The sequence below is a fragment of the Hemicordylus capensis genome, chromosome 3 (assembly GCF_027244095.1).
Source record: "Hemicordylus capensis ecotype Gifberg chromosome 3, rHemCap1.1.pri, whole genome shotgun sequence".
In the NCBI taxonomy this organism is placed as follows: Eukaryota; Metazoa; Chordata; class Lepidosauria; order Squamata; family Cordylidae; genus Hemicordylus; species Hemicordylus capensis.
The window spans coordinates 167,633,838-167,647,442 of record NC_069659.1 but is presented as its reverse complement, the minus strand read 5'-3'; positions in this window follow the sequence as shown (position 1 = coordinate 167,647,442).

The window sequence follows — 13,605 nt, the reverse complement described above, 5'->3', positions numbered from 1 at the left end:
TGGTGGAGGACAGAGGCGGTGGCAGGCCTTGCCAGGCCATGGAGGCCAGGGTGGCGGTGGGCCTGGCCTGGCCAGGGAGGCCGGCAGTGGCGGGGGCCCTGGCCTGGCCGGGGAGGCGGGCGGTGGCGGGCCCTGCCCGGCTGCGGAGGCCGCCGGTGGTGGGCCCGGCCCGGCCGTGGAGGCCGGTGGCGGGCCCGGCCTGAACGCGGAGGCCGGCGGCGGCCCAGCCGAAGACTTGGGCAGGGGGGGAGAGAGGTAGCCGGCCCCAAAAAATGCGCAGATGCTCTGTGCAGGGGTCGGCTTTAAATCAATCCTTCATGCAGGTTCAAAAAATGGAGCCTAAGAAAAATTGATCCTTCATTTCTGTGGTAACTTCTTCTACCATCTGTGCACAACATGTGATTGCAAAGCGCCCTATTTTTAAACTTTTCTTGCACTGAGCTCCTCCATTAGCTCCATTGGGCTACTGGGGTCAATGGGTCCAAAGAAAATATTTCAGTTTAATTAGATTTTGGCTTGTGCTGATTACTGGCAACAGCAATATTTGGCTAGCCTCTTGGGAACTCTTGGGAAATATTTCAAAGCCATTAATAAACCAGGTTTCACAGAAGAGAGAGGGACCAGTATAGAAGAGCATTACAGTAGTCAAGCCTGGGAAATGTAAGAGAATGAACAAGAGTTGTAAAAATCAACAGAGAGAAAATAATAAATTTAGGAAATACTAGCAAATTGCATATGGAAAGATTTGGCAAGCGCTTGTAGATGTGTAATGGGAAAGAAATGGAAGAACTGGACGGAACGGAACTGAATATGTAAGAGAGAGGAAAATGGAAGAACTGAAGATCAGAAGCAAGAAATAAGAGAACAGTCACACCAGCAAAAGAAAGAGAAATAGAAGGGTTAGAAAAAGCAACAGAGAGAAAAAAAGCTAAAAATCCCATCCTGAACAAATTTAATTTCAGAAAACAAGCAATAATCCATGAAGAGAGAGCACTAAGACATGCAGAGAGGTTGGCAATAACAGATGGAGTGGAAGCTGGAAGCGAAAAGTAAAGCTGCAAAATGTCAGCATAAAATACAATTAATTTTTAAAAGAATAATAGAACCTAGAAGAAACAAGTCAAGGGAAAACAGTAACAGTCTTATCCCAGATCCTTGGGGAACTATGACATCCTGAGGAAATGAAGGAGAAAAAGATGATACATTAGTATATACTTCATAAGACAATCAGATAAATAATAGGAATGTGCGAAACGTTTCGGATACAAAACGTTTTGTACCCAAAACAGCCTGTTTCAGGTGTTTTGTAGACAAAACAAAACACCCATTTTCCAGATCCAAAAGTTTTGTACACAAAACAAAACGTCCCTGTTTCGGCTACAAAACGTTTTGTTGTTTCGGACCTCCATTTTGTAGTAATCTCTGAGTCAGTCTCCATTTTGTGTTTGACATCTCTTTGAATTTCCCACCCTTCCAGCCTTCTGATCGGTGACCTAAATCATGGGCTGACCTGCTGACAATTCCCTCCTTGTTCCCCATTGACTCTTTTGCTTCTTCCCACTCTTTACTGACCCCACATTGGCCAGGGGAAGGGTTGCTAAGCCATGGGGTGCTGGGTTCTGTTGTTTCTGTGGTGTTCTGAGTGTAGATTCTCTGGTAGCATATGAGAGTGGATTCTTGTTTTTCACTGAAAATCTCATATGCTACCGGAGAATCTACAATGAACACCTCAGAAACACAAAACCCAGTACCCCAAGGGCTTGTGGGTATGGAGGTGGTTGGCACCCTATGTGCACTACACAACCCCTCACTCTGGGAAACGCCAGTGCCCCCCAAGTAGAATTATGGGGCTGATGAAACCTCCATTATTCCCTAGGGAAGAATCTTAAAAGACACATAAACTTCAACAATTCACAAAAGATCAGCCCTTTGCCCAATGGAGAGGAGAACTGGTCTTGTGGCTGAGCATGACTTGTCTCCATAGCTAAGCAGGATCAGCCCTGGTTGCATATGAATGGGAGACTTGATGTGTGAGCACTGCAAGATATTCCCCTCAGGGGATGAAGCCACTCTGGGAAGAGCAGAAGGTTTCAAGTTCCCTCCCTGGCTTCTCCAAGATAGGGCTGAGAGAGATTCCTGCCTGCAACCTTGGAGAAGCCACTGCCAGTCTGTGAAGACAATACTGAGCTAGATAGAGCAATGGTCTGACTCAGTATATGGCAGTTTCCTATGTTCCTAATTCTTTTGAGATAATTCTGGAAGTTTCCTTGCCCCCATTGGGCACTACCACCCAACACACTCCACTCTGGGTCAACCCTTTCCCCTTGATTTGCAGCGATACATTTGCTGGAATCCCCATTATTCCCTATGGGAAAATTCTTAAAGATGTGTAAACTTAAAAAATTCACAAAAAATCAGCCCTTTGCCTAATTCCTTTGAAATTTGGGTGGTAGATTCCACCCATTGGACACTACCACCACCATCCAATCTTTTTGCCCTGGGACCCTTTTTAAAAATCCAAATCGATTCGGATTAGGAAAATTCGGCTACAAAACAAAACAGGGCTGATTCGGATTCAGAAAATTTGGGTACAAAACAAAACGGGGGTGTTTCGATTCAGATACAAATCGAAAGAAGAAAATTCCAAAATGCACACCCCTAAAATATGTCTCTCTCTGTTACACTGGTCAAGGCAGATTACACCAAACTACAATTAAAATGCCAAAGACATTGTATGGCACCTGTTGTGTCTGTGGCTTAAATCCTAGCAGCAGGTCTCCAGCACCTTTCTGCCGTCACCCACCAAGCCAATCAGCAAGCAGGAGGGAAACTGCTTAGATCATGAGTATCCACTCAGGTGCAAGCTGGGCTGAACACTTAACAGCTGATTCCAGCCTGCTTGTAGTCAGTCAGTCCACAGGTGGCAAAGGGCAACAAGAGCATCTTGGCAAGGCACTCCCCCCCCCCACTGGTGCCCCAATAATATGACATTTGAGGTGACTGCCTCATCTCATCTCATTTCATGCCCCAGGCATGAAATCCCAATTGATTTGATTAGGCAGTGCTAAAGTCCTATAGTTCCAAAAATGGCAGGGATGGGGCAAACACTTGTATTTGCTGAGGATATTTTTGAGGGCTTGTGAAAGCCCTTGGATGTTTATGAGTAGTCGGAAGAAATGCTTGCAAAACCTCAATCATTTTTGAGCCTAACACAGTGAAGTTCAGAAACCCCTAGAGACCTTTGTCCAACTTAGGTTGATGCACCAGCTGTATATCAGCTGGAGAATTCCTGGAGAAGGCAGATCTGACCACAGTGGCACGAGTGGATAGCTGCACTACACTACACTCTTTTGTGGGGTTGCCTTTCAAAAACAAAAAAAGGAACTAGCAAGTACTGTTACATATGGATTTCCTGTTTCTTTTCCACATGCAGTTCAGGATGAAAACCTAGAGAGAAAGAAGCACACAAAAAAACCTCTCTGTGGGAATGGCTGCACACTCTTCAACGCTGGTGCTATGAATGTTGGAGATTCAGCTCCAGATGGCATCAACGTTTTGCACCAGTTACCCTAAGGACCACTAGGGGCATTGGGGGTAGAGATTGATAGGGTCTCCTCCTCTTTCCTGTTTATCTCTGCCTCTATGACCCCTCTATGGATAGAATGTACTCAGGAACTTCCTGGGAGTGACTTCCTTCTCCTCCTCCCCAGGATGCTTCTAGCACTCTCTTTGAGCACCGTGCTTCTTTAGGTCTCTCTGTGACCAACATGTGGCTGGCAGTTAGATATAGGTCTTTTCTATCATCATGTACTTCTGAATAAAGTAGATTAGTTTAACCTTACATGAATCTCCATGCGTATCATTTACAAGCTGTTGCCCCTGAGATCCTGTTAATGTCTGCTTTAATGGGAATGATTTAGCTCTTGAAATACTCTGCTATATAAGTAATTACCCCTAACCAGAGGTGTATCTAGGGAAAATAGCGCCTAGGGCAAGCACTGAAATTGCGCCCTTGTCCAAACAGGAATGATGGGACTTGTAGTCAACAATATCTGGAAATCCCTGTTAAAAGGAACACTGTACCATCTAGGCATGGTTGTTGATCAAAACCTGAAAACATGAGCCATCTCTGTAAAAGACTTAGAACAACAGTCAGGAGTTATGTGAGGATTCCAGGTGTCATTTTCTCTGTCTCATATCATGCTTTTAAAAAAACATGACTTTGTCCTAGACTAGAGGATCACCTGCCCAAATAGCCACTAGCAAAATAAGGGAAGAAGAAGGTGGCGTGGGGTCTATAAACCAGTGAATGATTCCTACCAGCCTTTGTCTTGTTATGACTGTTGGCTCATGATGGGGTGTATGTGCATTCACCATTCTAGTGCTTACTTTGACACCAGGAGGGAGGAGGATACATTAGTTTGCCACACTAGACAGAGGAATTTTCAACAGGAGCGGACAGCCAAGTTCTGCCAGGGCCAAAACCAGCCCCTTCCAGATTAAGAAATCATTGTAATTTGCCCCTTCCTGTCACAAGCAGTGTGCTGTTCTTTTATTATTGACTCTAAATCTCAGATATCCCAGTCATGGATGGAAAATTCAAGGTCAGTTTACAAAAGACACATTTTCTACATGGAAGTTTCTTCTGTGCAGGTGTTGTGCAGAAACCCATGTGTAGTGACTGCCAGGGGCATAGCAAAGTTGGAATGGGCCAAGATGAGACTTTAAAATGGACCAGCAGCCCCTCAATGTCCAGGGCCTCCACGCACCCCAGGCCCCCAAGGATTTAAGTCTGATATTTCAAAATAAGCATGCTGCCTGGAAATACATTTCACTGAATACACACACGCACACTTCACAATATATAGTGATATACAGTGAGTACTATATATTTGTGCTACTTTTAATGCTTAGAACACACTAAAAACACTAATTATTAAAATGGCCTCCTTGCTGCAGATTAGCAAAGGAGACTTTCAAGCATGCAGGGTGAGCCTATGTTTGTTTTCTCAGAATTCTTGAACAAATTCAGTAAAGTTTGATTCCAGGAGGTTTTTCACATGAGGCTTTTAAAGCCCTTTAACACACATCTCCTCTGGAATGGAGGTGCTGCATTCACATGTTGGCCAGATTTACCCTGAAGTCCCTGCAAGTTATTGGGGAGCAGTTCACACATAAGAAAAATAAAATAAAAGCACAACACATGCTTCACAGTTCTCACTCAGACCTTCTGGGGTGCAAAACAACTTGAACATAAGTGCAGTTTTACATGAATGAATGTAATATTGTTTGTTCCAGAAGTTTTTGTAATTTTCTGCCATGAAACAAGCAACAGGCCTTTTTAGATAGTAAAAAGCCAGAAATTTAAAGCCAGAAATTTTTCAATCTGTTTTAAATTAAATATTCAGAGACTTCTCAGTCTCCCCCCCCCCCGATCAAAGCCCTATGGCAAGCAGATCCCTATATACCTGGGGTGGGAGAGGGGTAACCACAAAAAGGGATTCACAGTCTACCTTGCAAAAGCTGTGTTGGATGGTCTGGGCAGAGAGTCTGCTGCAGACGACTCTTCCATCCTACCTCCTTCCTGGCTTGCTGGGGAATGCCAAGTTCAGGCTTCTGGGAGGCCTCTCTGGAAGCCCCGCCCACCTGCCAATCAGCTGAGAGGCGGGGAGAGAAGAAGAGCTCTCTGCAGTTTGCAGGCCGCTCGGATCCTTGGCCAGAGCCAGAGGGCAAGGCAAGCAGGATGGCAAGTGGCTGAGGGGCCCTGGGGCCGGGCCAGTGGGCAATGGGGTGGGGGTGGCAGGGACTGGTGTGGCGCCCCCTCCTCAGTGGCGCCTAGGGCACGTGCCCTGGCTGCCCCCCCCCCAAGTTGCACCCTTGAATGCAGGTGGTGTGCCTTTCTCTTGACAAGATGCAGCCTTTCTTGCCTCGTTGCAGGCACTGTCATGGTTAGGTGTGCAGTGGCTTGTGATATCCATGTTGAGATCTGATTTGGCAGTTTTGCTGAGCCAAGGCAAAGGGATGTGTATTAGTTGCTAGGCAACAGCAAGGGACTTTCAGCTGCTGATCTGTTGGCTCCCCAACCCCTGGGCCAAATATCCCATTTACTTTTGGAGTTGGCCCTGGGCTGGCATATATTGATACAGATATGAACTCTTCCCTATCAAAAGAAAAGAGAGAGAGAGAGAGAGAGAAACTATTTGCTAAATGTGCTTTCAAAATTCAGCCATCTGGTCTTGGCAAAATAAGGAAATTCTATAAAAGTAGTTCCATTTTTATTAAGGGGCATCCAAAAAAGTCATATCTCCTGGAGCTGTTTATTTCTCTTAAGTTAAAACAATTAGTAGACTAAATGTTGGTCACTCTGGCCAGGAAAGTGAATCCTTTTAAGAAAATCAGTGTATGACCATCCAGTAAGCATAATGTTAATAAAATGTAATAATGGTATCAGGATTACAGAAACTCTCTCTTCACTTTTAAAAGGAAACTGACCTTGAAGATTGGATGATATTCCTGAATCATTGCCAGAGTATCAAGCTTGTTGCCTAGAGCTGTCTGAATCAGGTGCACCATTTGTCTGAAACATCACCTCTTTGCATTACTGCATTCATGGGCACAGCACTCCCATGGTGATGTGTTGTTCTAGGTGCAAACACTCAGCCCAATGTATCCCATTAAGAAGGGATCTTCTGTTGATTCTAATGATTCTTCTCAGTGCATGCACAATGAGCCTCAAGAGCAAACGCATTCTTGTCCTTACACTTGACCATCTTTAAGGGCTCTTAGAGATGGTCAAGGACAGGCATTCGACCACTGAGTTGTGTAGCTAATGCAGTGGTCCCTGCATTGTTGTCTTATTTCATTGTCATATCAGATCTAACATTAGGGATGTGCATAAAACCGGTTCTCCCGGTTCGGTTCGGGTCCGAACCGGGTCCGGACCGGACCGGGGTGGTTCGGTTTTGGTTTTGCCAGACCACCCCCCCGGTCCGGTTCGGTTTCGGTTTTGAAGGGGACATTGTGTTCTACCTGCCACCCAAATTTCAAGTCGATTGGACCTTCCTCTGATTTTTTACAAATTTTTTTCAAAAAATAAATTTTTGCCCATAACTCACAATGTGGAGCCCTTAGGGGCAAAAAAGCTGGGGTGGGTGGTAGCCACCCATGGGTGTCCTCCACCCCAAAAATCCCAAGGCAATTGGTGGCTCCTAGTATTATTGGTGAATTTCTGAAGAAAAATTTTTTTCCCATTGGCTAGAATGGGGGTTCGGGGCTGCCCCAGACCCACCTCTGTGGGGTGGCAGCACCCCCAAAGTGGGTCCGGGGCCATGGCAAAAATGCCCTCAGTCCCTCCCAGCAATCCCCGTAGAGATAGGAGTGATGGTTCTGTTGTTTTTCTGAGGTATTCTGAGTGTAGATTCTATGATAGCTTATGAGATTTCCAATGAGACACCATGAATCCACTCTCATTTGCTATCACAGAATCCACACTCACTCAGAACACCTCAGAAAAACAACAGAACCATCACTCCTATCTCTACGGGGATTGCTGGGAGGGACTGAGGGCATTTTTGCCATGGCCCCGGACCCACTTTGGCGGTGCTGCCACCCCACAGAGGCGGGTCTGGGGCAGCCCCGAACCCCCATTCTAGCCAATGGAAAAAAAATTTTTCTTCAGAAATTCACCAATAATACTAGGAGCAACCCAACAATTGCCACCCCATCTTTTTGGCCCCTCTCTCTGGGCGCCCTAACACGTAACACCTAGTCAGTCCATCTTAATGCCTACCTACTACCACCACTCCTATCCAAGCAAGTAAGAGGAGGACACTCAGAGAGACAACACCCACTCTCTGATCTAACAAAAAGGCCACTGCTGTGCTGCCTGCCAGCACAGCAGCAGCAGCGGAGCAGCACACTAAGCACAAGAGCAGCACACACAGAGAAGAAGCAGGAGGCGGAGCAGCAGAGCAGCAGACCTGCCGCTCTGCATGATGGGTGACGTGATGCCCAAAGGAACCACCGCCTCACTCAGTGCCTGCCACTGACTAGGCCCGACAGACAGAAGCCAGCCAACCTGCTCTGCTCTGCTCTGATGCTCCCCATGGATGATGCACACACACCCTACATCTGCATCCCAATGACCAGACCAGACCAGACCAAGTGCGCAGAGTCAGCACAGGCCAGCAGCCACCAGCCCAGCAACAACAACAGCTACTACTGCTACCACCACAACCAGTGTTGCCGCTACAATAACATTCCCAGTCCAGTCACGCGCGCCACAGCCTGAGCCTAGCACACAGCCAACAGCTGCTGCCAGCCAGTGCCTGGCAAGCCCAGCCAACATGAGGAGGAGAGAGCTAACAAGTAGACGGCGCACGCACATCACCAACCCATCACGACGGCGCAACTGCAAGGGGAGAGGGCACAATTACAGGCAGGAGGAGGAGGAGGAGGAGGAGGAGGAGGAGGCGGGCGAGGCAATCCTAGCACAGATTTGAAAGTTTAAAATCCACCAGGACATCTTCTAGAATCTAGACTTCTGTTTTTTCTACCACCAGCTGTAGTGTCTAGTTAGTCAGTGTGCTGTGCAGCTGAGCTGAGCTGAGCTGAGCTGCATGTGAGGAAGGGTGATTGTAGCTAGTTCTTTAGTTTCAGCAGACTGAGCATTGAGCATGGGCAGTGGCCTTGGGAAGCAACACAATTACACGACACTCACCTGCTGCTGCTGGTTCTAGAAGTTGCCTCTTCTCGTCTTCACCTCTTCGTGTGTGTGTGTGTGTGTGTGCAGTGAGTGCATGCCTTTTGCCTTGCTGGAAAGAAATGCTTCTCTGGTCCACCACCACATATCTGCTCAAGGACACAGAGGCCCAAGGCAGAGGTGGTGGCACCAGTGTGAGTGCATGTGTGCTGGTGGTGTTTGCCACCACAGGTGTTTTGTGTGTGTATGTGTGCGCTGCTAGCTAGGAGGGGGGAGGGAGGCAGGGAGGGAGGCTGGGAGGCAGGGGGGAGGAAAGGGGAGGGGGAGAGGGATGTAGAGGGGATTGAAGGGGGGAGGGTCCGGCTCAGAGTTGGTCAGCCACATATTTGTGCACACACGTGCTCACGTGTGTGCTTCGGTGGGAGAGACCAGACTCTCATCATCTGCCAGACCGGGGTTGGGGGCAGGTGAGGCGGTGGTGGGCTGGAAGGGAGGGAGGATGGAAGGTGGTGAAGAGGAAGGGGAGAGGATGAGAGGGGAAGGATGGAGGGAGGCATGGGGGGGAGGAAAAAAAACATGTAGACAGACACACACCACACTACACACAGAAAGCATCCACACACAGAGACAGTGCTAGGCATCCATTCACACAGACAGACAGACAGACAGACACACAACAGGAAGAGACAGACTGAGCCTGCACCACACACACACACACAGACCCAATTCCCCCCCTGCACAGTTATCAATCAATATGTTGTGTTGGCAGCCAGTTCATTGCTATTCTGATGGTTTTGGGTTTTTTGCCATCAGCCAACATCAACAGTGACCACAATCAAGATGAACATAAGATGATAATAATTCATTCGTTTCATTTCAAAAAATCACCCAATCATCTTCTCCATGTAAACCAAGCCCCCCACACATGATTTCTGGTGACATTTTCAATAAAATCAATTCATTTGGCATTCATCATTTTGTTCTCCCTTTGTCACCTTTTTTTCTTTCTTTTGCATAATTTTGAGGCTTGATTTTGACATGGGGTTTTTAAAGAAAAAATTATTTACATGTTTATTTACATACAGTATTTACATATCTACACTGCATTTTTGAACGTATACCCGCCGCTGCCGCTAAGTCTAGTACTCCGTGGGCTGTGCTACTTTGGGGGGGTGTGCCGTGCCCACGCCAGGTCCCCAAATGCTGACAGGTGGATAGATAAAGGGCCTGTGCTGGTCAGCATTGGGTTTCTTTTTAGGTGGGTGTGGGCATTGTAAACATCTGGCCAGTCGCAGCACTACAACTACTACTACAACTGCATCTCTGTGTGGGCACACTACACGCTGCGACTGGCTGGCACGGCTCAGCATCTGTCACGTCAGCTCAGCTAGAGGTGGAAGGGGGGAGGGTAGGGATAAGCACAGAGTTCGAGCCAGGCAGGTGACCAACCATGGGGCAACCCACGGTAATCACTCGCCCGTCTCAAACTGCAGCTTGGGGTAGCCCAACAGGGGGAGGTTCACCTTAAGGAAGACCAGCTGCTCCACCAGACCAGGGTCCAAGCGGGAGCGAGAGGGTGTCACCACGTCCCCGGCACGTGAAAACACCCGCTCGCTCTGGACACTGGTTGGGGGGCAGGAGAGGAGGCGCACAGCCACCACCGCCAGGTCCGGCCAGACTTGGCGGCGGCTCGCCCAGAACTGTGCGCAGTCCACGCCGTCTCCCTCCACAGGCTCCTCCAAGTACTGCGCAACGCATTGCTCAGCACTGGAGGGGGGCCTGGCAGGTCGAGCCTCCCGCATACCAGGCATGGCGCCATAGCAGAACCGCTGAAACCACTGGGCGGATCTCGAGTCGGTAGCAAATGGCTGCTGCGATGGCGCCGCCTGGGATGCCGCGCTGCTGGACTGGGAAGAGGGAGGGGAAGGGGAAGCTGACGCCGGCTGGCCGCCCATGCTGCTGCTGGGTGCGGGTTGGGCCGCGAGGGCTGCCCCCGCACCACTACCAACACCCTGGTCTCTGCGGGCCCTAGCGGCCTCCTCCTCCCTAACCTTCTCGACCAGGATGCCCTTCCACCTGGGCAAGTCGTCGGCACTCACGGCATTGCCCTTGAGGGCTGGGTGACAGAGACAAGCGAGGACATACTCCTCCCTGTCTCCCAGCACATCAACGAGCCGCTTGTCAACCCCAGACCTCAGCCTCCCAGCCAGAGCACGACCCTCTGGCGTGGTCAGAGAGATATGGAGTCCACCCATCAGCTTCTCGAGACCAACAGCTGTGGGCAGCGCCTGGCTCAAGGGAGTGGTGTCGCCACACAAGCCCTTCGTGGCAAGCTGGAAGGGCTCGAGTGCCGACACCGCCTCGGACATCTGCTTCCACTCTGCGTTCGAGAAGTCGCAGACATCCAAGGACTCGTCCCTCGCCAGGGCGACAGGGGCTCTCTCCTGCTCCAACAGGCGCTGGAACAGGAGGAAGGTGGAGTTCCACCGCGTCTCCACATCCGTAGGGATGAGATGGCGAGGAAGGCCAAGGTCATCCTGCTTCTGGCGAAGCAGTCTCCTGGATTTCTCGCTGCGGTGGAAGTGGGCGGCCAGCTTGCGGGACTTATCCACAAGCGTAGCCGTGGCAGCAACAGCACCTGCGATGGGGCGGGCCCCCTTCTCCTGGGACGCCCTCAGCTCCTTAAGGCCAAGGGCGTCCCTGACGGTCAGATGGAGCGTGTGTGCCATACACCGTATGTTCACACAGTCCATGACTGTCTCGACAGCGGCGGTAACGTTGGCTCCATTGTCGGTGACAATGAAGCCGCGGGAGAGGTGTGGACACCCGCCAATCCACTCCTCTATCTGGCGGTCGAGTACGGCCGCCACCTCCTCCGCGGTGTGCCTCGTGTCCATCGTCTCCACGTGCAGGACGGCCCACCTGTGCCGTAGTGCATCGGGAGCCGCGCCGGACCCGGAAGCATCGCCCGCGGAGGTCCCCTCACTCTCCGGTCCCCACCAGTGGGCAGTGAGGGCCAGGAAAGAAGCGTGCATCCCACTGACACTGGTCCAGAGGTCAGTCGTGAAATGCACGCTTGTCCCGGCCGGAGCTGCACGCAGCTCGGCCGACACGAGCTCCCTGCACCAGCGGTACAGGGAGGGGACCACGTTCCGGCTGAACGTCGTCCTTGAGGGGATGACGTATTCGGGAGCCAGGTATTGGAGAATACGGCGGAAGCCGTTGTTCTCGACCACCTGAAACGGCTGGTCATCGGTGGAAATCATCTCCCCTATGAGGCGGGTGAGGTGATGATGGTCCACGCGAACAATACGCTGGCTGCCCGAGGACTGCGTCCACCGCTGGACGGGCAGTGTAGCCTGCCTGCTGGCTGGCACACTGCCGCTGCCCGCCCTAGTGGCAGATGCACAAGGCGCACTAGCGCTGCCAGCCTGTCCCCTGAGACCTGGGTGGTGACGCTCTAGGTGTCTCCACATAGGCGTCGTACCCAGGTGCGCAGGGTCCCTTCCACGGCTGACAAGCATCCTGCAGTGGACACAGCGGGCGTGGAATGGGGCATCTTGAGGGACCTCAAAATGCACCCATGCACCACTGCCCTTGGCCTCCTGCGCCCTGGGCGCCGTCCTAGGCCGTTTCTCGCAGGGTGGCTGCAGTCCTAGGGGGGGGGCGGCCGCCGCTGCCTGCCCACTGCTGCCACCCAACCCGCCCCTTCCGCCCTCCACAGCGGAGGAAGGGCCCGGCTCAACTGGCATCGGAGAGGCAGGCCTCTCCTCCACCACCTCGCCAGACCGCTCCCCACCAGAGTGTCGGGCTTCACGAGGGGGGGGCCCACTGAGCGGCGAAAGGATAGGGGGAAGGGGCCCCAGAGGGAGGGAGAACCTGGCTGCATCGCTGCCAGCCGCACGGTCCTCACCACCCTCTACCTGCTCTTCCAACTCCACAGTCTCCTCCACCTCAACAACTGGCGGTAGCTCAGCAGCACCTGGTGCCGCCGGCGAGGAGGGACCCGCCACAGCCCTAACAGTGCCTCTGCCTCTGCCGCGATTGGCGGCAGCAGGCGTGGGGAACTGAATCCTGCGCACCAAAGATGGGGCCGGAGCAAAGAATTCTCCAATGGGGAGAACTGGGGTGTCCTCAGGCTCCCCGCGTCCTCTCCCTCCCCGTGCCGCAGGCGCACCCCGCACCTGGCCTCTCCCACCTCTGCCTGCCAGCCTTGAGCGAGCCCTGCCCGCCACACGGCGCTCAGACATGCTGCTAGGTCAGAAGGAGGGAGACTTTAGGAGGAAGGCCAGACAGGGTCAAAAAAATAATTTGGAGGGGCTTAGGGGCCAAAAAAAAGGCAGCTGATTTGGAGGCGGCGGGGGGGAAGTTTGTTTTCAAAAAAGGAAGCCAATTGGGGGGAAAGGAAGACTTTTTGATATGGGGGGGGAAGCCAATCGAAGTGAGGGGGAGGGTGTCCTTTTTGAATTTGGGAGTCAACCACCAAGCCAATTGGGGAGATGGGTCTGGGAGGGGTTTTTTTTAGAAAAATAGGGGGTTAAAGGGTGGAACCCTGGTGTGGGAGGGTGGCACGGGCAGTTGGGTGGAGTAGTTGTGGTGTGGGTGGCAAGTTTTTAGCTTTTTTGGGGGGGGAGAGTGGATGGGGGGAGGGCACAGCACCTACCGGGGGTGGGGGAGGGATGCAGTCAACGCTTGGGAACCTGCAGATCAAAGGAGGAAACCCTTATTTAGTGAACTGGAACACAAAGTGTGGGTTCTGGGGGGTGGTTCTCAAGTAATGCTCCTGTGGGGGGAGCATCAAACTCAATGCAGCCTATTTAGTGACTCTAAATTGCACACAACCAAAACCAGAACCCAGTCACACCAACACAGAGGTTGAACCCACCCACTCTGTGACTCTGCCT